The following is a 13,825-nucleotide window of genomic DNA, read 5'->3' as shown; positions in this document are numbered from 1 at the left end:
ACCATCACACCACTGCTCCATCCCACCATCACACCACTGCTCTTTCCCACATCACATCACTGCTCCATCCCACATCGCACCACTGCGCCATCCCACCATCACACCACTGCTCCATCCCACATCACATCACTGCTCCTTCCCACATCACACCACTGCTCCACCCTACCATCACACCACTGCTCCATCCCACCATCACACCACTGCTCCATTCCACCATCACACCATTGCTCCATCCCACCATCACACCACTGCTCTATCCCACATCACACCAGTGCTCCATCCCACCAACACACCACTGCCCCATGCCACAATCACACCACTGCTCCATCCCACCATCACACCACTGCTCCATCCCACATCACATCACCGCTCCTTCCCACATCACATCACTGCTCCATCCCACCATCACACCACTGCTCCATCCCGCAACACATCACTGCTCCTTCCCACATCACATCAATGCTCCATCCCATATCAGATCACTGCTCCATCCCAACATCACACCACTGCTCCATCCCAGCATCACACCACTGCTCCATCCCACAGAACATCACTGCTCCTTCCCACATCACATCAATGCTCCATCCCATATCAGATCACTGCTCCATCCCACATCACACCACTGCTCCATCCCACCAACACACCACTGCAACATCCCACAGCACACCACTGCTCCATCCCACCAACACACCACTGCTCCATCCCACATCACACCACTGCTCCATCCCACCAACACACCACTGTAACATCCCACATCACACCACTGCTCAATCCCACCAACACACCACTGCTCCATCCCACATCACACCACTGCTCCATCCCACCAACACACCACTACTCTATCCCACCATCACACCAATGCTCCATCCCACCAACATACCACTGCTCCATCCCACCAACACGCCACTGCTCCATCCCACCATCACACCACTGCTCGATCCCACCATCACACCACTACTCTATCCCACCATCACATCAATGCTCCATCCCACCAACATGACACTGCTCCATCCCAACAACAAACCACTGCAACATCCCACATCACACCACAGCTCCATCACCAATCACACCACTGCTCCATCCCACCAGCACACCACTGCTCTAGCCCACATCACACCACTGCTCCATCCCACCATCACACCACTGCTCCATCCCACCATCACACCACTGCTCTTTCCCACATCACATCACTGCTCCATCCCACATCGCACCACTGCGCCATTCCACCATCACACCACTGCTGTATCCCGCATCACGCCATTGCTCTATCCACCATCACACGGCTGCCCCATCCCACATCACACCACTGCTCCACCCTACCATCACACCACTGCTCCATCCCACCATCACACCACTGCTCCATCCCACCATCACACCACTGCTCCATCCCACCATCACACCACTGCTCTATCCCACATCACACCAGTGCTCCATCCCACCAACACACCACTGCCCCATGCCACAATCACACCACTGCTCCATCCCACAATCACACCACAGCTCCATCCCACATCACACCATTGCTCGATCCCACATCAAACCACTGCGCCATCCCACCATCACACCACTGCTCCATCCCACCATCACACCACTGCTCTATCCCACATCACACCACTGCTCCATCCCACCATCACACCACTGCTCCATCCCACAATCACACCACTGCTCCATCCCACATCACACCACTGCTCCATCCCACATCACACCACTGCTCTATCCCACATCACACCACTGCTCCATCCCACCATCACACCACTGCTCCTACCCACATCACACCACTGCTACATCCCACCATAACAGCACTGCTCCATCCCAACATCACACGACTGCTCCATCCCACCATCATACCACTGCTCCATCCCACCATCACAAGACTGCTCCATCCCACCAACACACCACTGCTCCACCCGACCATCACACCACTGCTCCATCCCACCATCACACCACTGCTCCATCCCACCATCACACCACTGCTACATCCCAGCATCACGCCACTGCTCCATCCCACCAACACACCACTGCTACATCCCACATCACACCAGTGCTCCAACCCACCAACACACCATTGCTACATCCCACATCACACCACTGCTCCATCCCAACATCACACCACTGCTCCATCCAACATCACACCACTGCTCTTTCCTACATCACATCACTGCTCCATCCCACATCGCACCACTGCGCCATTCCACCATCGCACCACTGCTGTATCCCGCATCACGCCATTGCTCTATCACACCATCACACGACTGCCCCATCCCACATCACACCACTGCTCCATCCCACCATCACACCACTGCTCCATCCCGCCATCACACCACTGCTCCATCCCACCATCACACCACTGCTCTATCCCACATCACACCACTGCTCCATCCCACATCACACCACTGCTCCATCCCACATCACACCACTGCTCTATCCCACATCACACCACTGCTCCATCCCACCATCACACTACTGTTCCTACCCACATCACACCACTGCGACATCCCACCATAACACCACTGCTACATTCCACCATCGCACCACTGCTCCATCCCACCATCACACACTGCTCCAACCCACATCACAACACTGCTACATCCCACCAACAATCACTGCTCAAACCTACCAACACACCACTGCTCCAACCCACATCTATGCACTGCTCCATCCCACCAACACACCACTGCTACATCCCACATCACACCACTGCTCCATCACCAATCACACCACTGCTCCATCCCACCAGCACACCACTGCTCTATCCCACATCACACCACTGCTCCATCCCACCATCACACCAATGCTCCATCCCACCATCACACCACTGCTCCATCCCACCATCACACCACTGCTCTATCTCACCAAGACAACACTGCTCCATCCCACCATCGCACCACTGCTCCATCCCACCATCACACCACTGCTCCATCCCACCATCACAATACTGCTCCATCCCACCAACATACCAATGCTCCATCCCACCATCACACCACTGCTCCATCCCACCATCACACCACTGCTCCATCCCACCATCACACCATTGCTCCATCCCACCAAAACACCACTGCTCCAACCCACTTAACACCACTGCTCCATCCCACATCACATCACTGCTCCATCACACATCACATCACTGCTCCATCCCAGAACACACCACAGCTCCATCCCACCATCACAACACTGCTCCACCCTACCATCACACCACTGCTCCATCCCACCATCACACCACTGCTCCATCCCACCATCACACCACTGCTCCATCCCACCATCACACCACTGCTCTATCCCACATCACACCACTGCTCTATCCCACATCAAACCACTGCGCCATCCTACCATCACTCCACTGCTCCATCCCACCATCACACCACTGCTCTATCCCACATCACACCACTGCTCCATCCCACCATCAAACCACTGCTCCATCCCACCATCACACCACTGCTCCATCCCACAATCACACCACTGCTCCATCCCACATCACACCACTGCTCCATCCCACATCACACCACTGCTCTATCCCACATCACACCACTGCTCCATCCCACCATCACACCACTGCTCCTACCCACATCACACCACTGCTACATCCCACCATAACACCACTGCTACATCCCACCATCACACCACTGCTCCATCCCACCATCACACCACTGCTCCAACCCACATCTCTGCACTGCTCCATCCCACCAACACACCACTGCTACATCCCACATCACACCACTGCTCCATCACCAATCACACCACGGCTCCATCCCACCAGCACACCACTGCTCGATCCCACATCACACCACTGCTCCATCCCACCATCACACCACTGCTCCATCCCACCATCACACCACTGCTCCATCCCACCATCACACCACTGCTCTATCTCACCAAGACAACACTGCTCCATCCCACCATCGCACCACTGCTCCATCCCACCATCACACCACTGCTCCATCCCACCATCACAATACTGCTCCATCCCACCAACATACCAATGCTCCATCCCACCATCACACCACTGCTCCATCCCACCATCACACCACTGCTCCATCCCACCATCACACCATTGCTCCATCCCTCCAAAACACCACTGCTCCAACCCACTTAACACCACAGCTCCATCCCACATCACATCACTGCTCCATCCCACATCACATCAGTGCTCCATCCCAGAACACACCACAGCTCCATCCCACCATCACAACACTGCTCCATCCCACCAACACACCACTGCTCCATCCCACCATCACAACACTGCTCCATCCCACCAACACACCACTGCTCCATCCCACATCATATCAATGCGCCATCCCACATCACATCACTGCTCCATCCCACATCGCACCACTGCTCCATTCCACCATCACACCACTGCTCTATCCCGCATCACGCCATTGCTCTATCCCACCATCACACCACTGCCCCATCCCACATCACACCACTGCTTCACCCCACCATCACACCACTGCTCCATCCCACCATCACACCACTGCTACATCCCAGCATCACGCCACTGCTCCATCCCACATCATATCCATGCGCCATCCCACATCACATCACTGCTCCATCCCACATCGCACCACTGCTCCATTCCACCATCACACCATTGCTTCACCCCACCATCACACCACTGCTCCATCCCACCAACACACCACTGCTACATCCCACATCACAGAACTGCTCCATCCCAGCATCACACCACTGCTCCATCCCACCATCACACCACTGCTCCATCCAACCATCACACCAATGATCCATCCCACCATCACACCACTGCTCCATCCCACCATCACACCACTGCTCCATCCCACATCACACCACTGCTCCATCCCAAATCACATCACCGCTCCATCCCACTTCACACCACCGCTCCATCCCACATCACATTACTGCTCCATCCCACATCACATCACTGGTCCATCCCACCAACACAGCACTGCTCCTTCCCACATCACATCAATGCTCCATCCCACATCAGATCACTGCTCCATCCCACCATCACACCACTGCTCCATTCCACCATCACACCACTGCTCTTTCCCACATATCACCACTGCTCCATCCCAGCATCACGCCACTGCTCCATTGCACCAACACACCACTGCTCCATCCCACATCACACCACTGCTCCACCCCACGATCAAACCACTGCTCCATCCCACCATCACACCACTGCTCCATCCCACCATCACACCACTGCTCCATCCCACCAGCACACCACAGCTCCATCCCACCATCACACCACTGCTCTATCCCACATCACACCACTGCTCCATCCCACTTAACACACTGCTCCATCGCACCATCACACCACTGCTCCATCCCACCATCACACCACTGCTCCATCCAACCATCACACCAATGATCCATCCCACCATCACACCATCACACCACTGCTCCATCCCACCATCACACCACTGCTCCATCCCACCATCACACCACTGCTCCATCCCACCATCACACCACTGCTCCATCCCACCATCACACCACTGCTCCATCCCACATCACACCACTGCTCCATCCCAAATCACATCACCGCTCCATCCCACTTCACACCACCGCTCCATCCCACATCACATTACTGCTCCATCCCACATCACATCACTGGTCCATCCCACCAACACAGCACTGCTCCTTCCCACATCACATCAATGCTCCATCCCACATCAGATCACTGCTCCATCCCACCATCACACCACTGCTCCATTCCACCATCACACCACTGCTCTTTCCCACATATCACCACTGCTCCATCCCAGCATCACGCCACTGCTCCATTGCACCAACACACCACTGCTACATCCCACATCACACCACTGCTCCACCCCACTATCACACCACTGCTCCATCCCAGCATCACGCCACTGCTCCATTGCACCAACACACCACTGCTCCATCCCACATCACACCACTGCTCCACCCCACGATCAAACCACTGCTCCATCCCACCATCACACCACTGCTCCATCCCACCATCACACCACTGCTCCATCCCACCAGCACACCACAGCTCCATCCCACCATCACACCACTGCTCTATCCCACATCACACCACTGCTCCATCCCACCATCACACCATTGCTCCATCCCACCAACACACCACTGCTCCAACCCACTTAACACCACTGCTCCATCGCACCATCACACCACTGCTCCATCCAACCATCTCACCACTGCTCCATCCCACCATCACACCACTGCTCCATCCCACCATCACACCACTGCTCTATCCCACATCACACCACTGCTCCATCCCACCATCACACCATTGCTGCATCCCACCATCACACCAATTCTCCAGACCACCATCACACCATTGCTCCATACCACCATCACACCATTGCTCCATCCCACCAACACACCACTGCTCCAACCCAATTAACGCCACTGCTCCATCCAACCATCACACCAATGCTCCATCCCACCATCACAGCACTGCTCTATCCCACATCACACCACTGCTCCATCCCACCATCACACCACTGCTCCATCCCACCATCACACCACTGCTCCATCCCACCATCACACCACTGCTCCATCCCACCATCACACCATTGCTCCATCCCACCATCACACCACTGCTCCATCCCACATCACACCACTGCTCCATCCCACATCACACCACTGCTCCATCCCACCATCACACCACTGCTCCATCCCACCATCACACCACTGCTCCATCCCACCATCACACCACTGCTCCATCCCACATCACATCACCGCTCCTTCCCACATCACATCAATGCTCCATCCCATATCAGATCATTGTTCCATCCCAACATCACACCACTGCTCCATCCCAGCATCACACCACTGCTCCATCCCACAGAACATCACTGCTCCTTCCCACATCACATCAATGCTCCATCCCATATCAGATCACTGCTCCATCCCACATCACACCACTGCTCCATCCCACCAACACACCACTGCAACATCCCACAGCACACCACTGCTCCATCCCACCAACACACCACTGCTCCATCCCACATCACACCACTGCTCCATCCCACCAACACACCACTGCTCCATCCCACCATCACACCACTGCTCCATCACACCACTGCTCCATCCCACCAACACATCACCGCTCCTTCCCACATCACATCACTGCTCCATCCCACCAACACAACACTGCTCCTTCCCACATCACATCAATGCTCCATCCCATATCAGATCACTGCTCCATCCCACCATCACACCACTGCTCCATCCCAACATCACACCACTGCTCCATCCCAGCATCACACCAGTGCTCCATCCCACCAACACACCACTGCCCCATCCCACAATCACACCACTGATCCATACCAGCATCACACCACTGCTCCATCCCACATCACACCACTGCTCCATCCCACCATGACATCACTGCTCTATCCCACGTCACACCACTGCTCCATCCCAACATCACACCACTGCTCCATCCCACCAACACACCACTGCTCCATCCCACCATCACACCAGTGCTCCATCCCACCAACACACCACTGCCCCATCCCACAATCACACCACTGATCCATCCCAGCATCACACCACTGCTCCATCCCACATCACACCACTGCTCCATCCCACCATGACACCACTGCTCTATCCCACGTCACACCACTGCTCCATCTCACCATAACACCACTGCTCCAAGCCACATCACACCACTGCTCCATCCCACCATCACACCACTGCTCCAACCCACATCACACCACAGCTCCATCACACATCACACCACTGCTCCATCCAAACATAACACCACTGCTCCAACCCACATCACACCACTGCTCCTTCCCACCATCACACCTCTGCTCCAACCCACATCACACCACTGCTCCTTCCCACCATCACACCACTGCACGATCCCACCATCACACCACTACTCTATCCAACCATCACATCAAAGCTCCATCCCACCAACATACCACTGCTCCATCCCGCCAACACACCACTGCCCTATCCCACGATCACTCCACTGCTCTAACCCACCATCACACCACTGCTCCATCCCACCAACATACCACTGCACCATCCCACCATCACACCACTGCTCCATCCCACCAACACACCACTGCTCCAACACACATCATAACATTGCTCCATCCCACTATCACACCACTGCTCCATCCCACAAGCACACCACTGCTCTATCCAACATCACACCACTGCTCCATCCCACTAGCACTCCACTGCTCTATCACACATCACACCACTGCTCCATCCCACCAACACACCACTGCTCCAACCAGCATCTCTGTGCTGCTCCATCGATCCATCACAGCATTGCTCTATCCCACCAACACACCACTGCTTCTTACCACCATCACACCACTGCTCCATCGCACCAACACACCACTGCTCCATCCCACCATCACACCACTGCTCTATCCCACATCACACCACTGCTCCATCCAACCATCACACCACTGCTCCATCCCACCATCACACCACTGCTCCATCCCACCATCACACCACTGCTCTATCCCACCATCACACCACTGCTCCATCCCACCATCACACCACTTTTCCATCCCACCATCACACCAATGCTCCATCCCACATTCACACCTTAGTTCCATCCCACCAACACACCACTGCTCCATCCCAGCAACACACCACTGTTCCATCCCACCATTACACCACAGCTCCATCCCACCATCACACCAATGCTCCATCCCACCATCACACCACAGCTCTATCCCACCATCACACCACTGCTCCATGCAACAATCACACCACTGCTCCATCCCACCATCACACCACTGCTCCATCCCACCATCACACCACTGCTCCATCCCACCATCACACCACTGCTCCATCCCACCATCACACCACAGCTCTATCCCACCATCACACCACTGCTCCATCCCACCAACACACCACTGCTCCAACCCACTTAACACCACTGCTCCATCCCACCATCACACCACTGCTCCATCCAACCATCACACCAATGCTCCATCCCACCATCACACCACTGTTCCATCCCACCATCACTCCACTGCTCCATCCCACCATCACACCACTGCTCCATCCTGCCATGACAGCACTGCTCCATCCCACCATCACACCACTGCTCCATCCCACCAACACACCACTGCTCCATCCCACCATCACACCAATGCTCCATCCCACCATCACACCACTGCTCCATCCCGCCATCACACCACTGCTCCATCCTGCCATGACAGCACTGCTCCATCCCACATTCACACATTTGTTCCATCCCACCAACACACCACTGCTCCATCCCACCAACACACCACTGCTCCATCCAACCATCACACCAATGCTCCATCCCACCATCACACCACAGCTCTATCCCACCATCACACCACTGCTCCATCCTACCATCACACCACTGCTCCATCCAACCATCACACCAATGCTCCATCCCACCATCACACCACAGCTCTATCCCACCATCACACCACTGCTCCATCCAACCATCACACCAATGCTCCATCCCACCATCACACCACAGCTCTATCCCACCATCACACCACTGCTCCATGCAACCATCACACCACTGCTCCATCCCACCATCACACCACTGCTCCATCCCACCATCACATCACTGCTCCATCCCACCATCACACCACTGCTCCATCCCACCATCACACCACAGCTCTATCCCACCATCACACCACTGCTCCATCCCACCAACACACCACTGCTCCAACCCACTTAACACCACTGCTCCATCCCACCATCACACCACTGCTCCATTCAACCATCACACCAATGCTCCATCCCACCATCACACCACTGCTCCATCCCACCATCACACCACTGCTCCATCCCACCATCACACCAATGCTCCATCCCACCATCACACCAATGCTCCATCCCACCATCACACCACTGCTCCATCCCACCATCACACCACTGCTCCATCCCACCAACACACCACTGCTCCAACCCACTTCGCACCACTGCTCCATCCCACCATCACACCACTGCTCCATCCAACCATCACACCACTGCTCCATCCAACCATCACACCACTGCTCCATCCCACCATCACACCACTGCTCCATCCCACCATCACACCACTGCTCCATCCCACCATCACACCACTGCTCCATCCAACCATCACACCACTGCTCCATTCCACCATCACACCACTGCTCCATCCCACCATCACACCACTGCTCTATCCCACCATCACACCACTGTTCCATCCCACCATCACACCACTTTTCCATCCCACCATCACACCAATGCTCCATCCCACATTCACACCTTAGTTCCATCCCACCAACACACCACTGCTCCATCCCAGCAACACACCACTGTTCCATCCCACCATTACACCACTGCTCCATCCCACCATCACACCAATGCTCCATCCCACTGGCACTCCACTGCTCTATCACACATCACACCACTGCTCCATCCCACCAACACACCACTGCTCCAACCAGCATCTCTGTGCTGCTCCATCGATCCATCACAGCATTGCTCCATCCCACCAACACACCACTGCTGCTTACCACCATCACACCACTGCTCCATCGCACCAACACACCACTGCTCCATCCCACCATCACACCACTGCTCTATCCCACATCACACCACTGCTCCATCCAACCATCACACCACTGCTCCATCCCACCATCACACCACTGCTCCATCCCACCATCACACCACTGCTCTATCCCACCATCACACCACTGCTCCATCCCACCATCACACCACTTTTCCATCCCACCATCACACCAATGCTCCATCCCACATTCACACCTTAGTTCCATCCCACCAACACACCACTGCTCCATCCCAGCAACACACCACTATTCCATCCCACCATTACACCACTGCTCCATCCCACCATCACACCAATGCTCCATCCCACCATCACACCACAGCTCTATCCCACCATCACACCACTGCTCCATGCAACAATCACACCACTGCTCCATCCCACCATCACACCACTGCTCCATCCCACCATCACACCACTGCTCCATCCCACCATCACACAACTGCTCCATCCCACCATCACACCACAGCTCTATCCCACCATCACACCACTGCTCCATCCCACCAACACACCACTGCTCCAACTCACTTAACACCACTGCTCCATCCCACCATCACACCACTGCTCCATCCAACCATCACACCAATGCTCCATCCCACCATCACACCACTGCTCCATCCCACCATCACACCACTGCTCCATCCCACCATCACACCACTGCTCCATCCTGCCATGACACCACTGCTCCATCCCACCATCACACCACTGCTCCATCCCACCAACACACCACTGCTCCATCCCACCATCACACCAATGCTCCATCCCACATTCACACCTTTGTTCCATCCCACCAACACACCACTGCTCCATCCCACCAACACACCACTGCTCCATCCAACCATCACACCAATGCTCCATCCCACCATCACACCAATGCTCCATCCCACCATCACACCACATCTCTATCCCACCATCACACCACTGCTCCATCCTACCATCACACCACTGCTCCATCCAGCCATCACACCAATGCTCCATCCCACCATCACACCACAGCTCTATCCCACCATCACCCCACTGCTCCATCCAACCATCACACCAATGCTCCATCCCACCATCACACCACAGCTCTATCCCACCATCACACCACTGCTCCATGCAACCATCACACCACTGCTCCATCCCACCATCACACCACTGCTCCATCCCACCATCACATCACTGCTCCATCCCACCATCACACCACTGCTCCATCCCACCATCACACCACAGCTCTATCCCACCATCACACCACTGCTCCATCCCACCAACACACCACTGCTCCAACCCACTTAACACCACTGCTCCATCCCACCATCACACCACTGCTCCATTCAACCATCACACCAATGCTCCATCCCACCATCACACCACTGCTCCATCCCACCATCACACCACTGCTCCATCCCACCATCACACCAATGCTCCATCCCACCATCACACCAATGCTCCATTTCACCATCACACCACTGCTCCATCCCACCATCACACCACTGCTCCATCCCACCAACACACCACTGCTCCAACCCACTTCGCACCACTGCTCCATCCCACCATCACACCACTGCTCCATCCAACCATCACACCAATGCTCCATCCCACCATCACACCACTGCTCCATCCCACCATCACACCACTGCTCCATCCCACCATCACACCTATGCTCCATCCCACCATCACACCACTGCTCCATCCCACCATCGCACCACTGCTCCATCCTGCCATGACACCACTGCTCCATCCCACCATCACACCATTGCTCCATCCCACCAACACACCACTGCTCCATCCCATGGAATCGCAGGGGCTATAATACCTGCCCTTTTACCACCTCTCACCTCACTATCCAAGGCTTCCAAATACTCCTTTCAGGTGAAGTAGTGATTTACTTGTACTTCTTTCAATTTATTGTACTGTATTCGCTGCTCACAATGTGTTCTCCTCTGCATTGGGGAGACCAAACGCAGATTGGGTGAACACCTTCACTCATCCTGAAAGCATGACCCCGAGCTTCTGCTTGCTTGCTTTTCAACACGCATCTGCTCTCATGCCCACATTTCTGTCCTGGCCTTACTACAGTGTTCCAGTGAACATCAACACAAGCTCGAGCAACAGCATCTCATTTCTCGCTTAGGCATGCCACAGCCTGCTGGACTGAACATTGAGTTCAATAATTTCAGAGCATGATGGCCTCCCCCTTTTTATTTTTAGTTATTTTCCGTTTTTACTATTTATTTATTTATTTTTAGTTTAGTTTGTTTCATCATTCGTTTTTTTACCTTGTGCCTACCCACTGGTCTTTCTCATGCTTCATTTTTCTGTCAATTAACACCCACTCTGCCCTAATGCTTTGTCTTTCAGCCCACCATTAACAATCTGTTTGCCTTTGCTCCATGACCTGCTGGTCAGTTATTCTCTGTGACCCTCTGTCCTATCAACATCTTGCCTTTTGTTATCTCTTGCCCCATCCTGATTTATTTGCATAAAACCTATTACATTTCTAACAGTTGCCAGTTCTGATAAAGGATCATTAATCTGAAACGTTAACTCTGCTTCTCTCTCCACAGATGCTGCAAGAGCTGCTTGGTATTTCCAGCAGTTCTTGTTTTTATTACACTATAGGAAGGTTCAGAAAATGAGACTCGATAAAATAATTGTGGAGTAAGTTACCTGGGAAGGATATTGAAGTGGAGAATAAAATCAGTTCAACAGACAATTCGATGTGATCCTCAATCAAGAAAGAGTCATGAGTCAAAGGCAAGTGGGTGTTTGTTGATATACAGGCCGCTTGCTTGAGTCTGTACGGAAACAGTCTAATTTTCTGATGCAATAACTTTCTATGCTTTGATGTTATTAAAATATTACTTAAGTGAACTGGGGTTGGTCAGAAGCTGCAGTGTAATCTTAGGCAGTTTTATAGTAAAAAATTAATGGGAACATTCTTGATTTCATGATTGTTGTTTCTGGGAAATGCTTGGGACAGTCACATTGATATAAAAATAATTCTTTTGCAGCACTGTTTCATGGAATGCCGATTTCACTCAGAATTCTTCGCAGTATTATAAAATATACAATACTCATACAATATTAATCAGTAAAATACTGGAGTAAAACAACTAGCCTTAGGTTTCTGTGAATCACAGGGTGGGGGGGGGGGAAGAAAACTGAAGTCAGTCGTTCTTCATAGAATAATACAGCACAGAAGGAGGCCATTCGGCTCACCATGCATATGCTGGCTCTTTGAAGGATCTATCCAATTAGTCCCACTCCCGTGCTCTTTCCCCGTAGCCCTGTAATTTTTTTCCTTTTCAGTAAATATCCCATTTCCTT

Source organism: Heterodontus francisci, chromosome 26 (genome assembly GCF_036365525.1).
Source record: "Heterodontus francisci isolate sHetFra1 chromosome 26, sHetFra1.hap1, whole genome shotgun sequence".
NCBI classification, from domain to species: domain Eukaryota; kingdom Metazoa; phylum Chordata; class Chondrichthyes; order Heterodontiformes; family Heterodontidae; genus Heterodontus; species Heterodontus francisci.
This window is presented reverse-complemented; position numbering follows the sequence as displayed.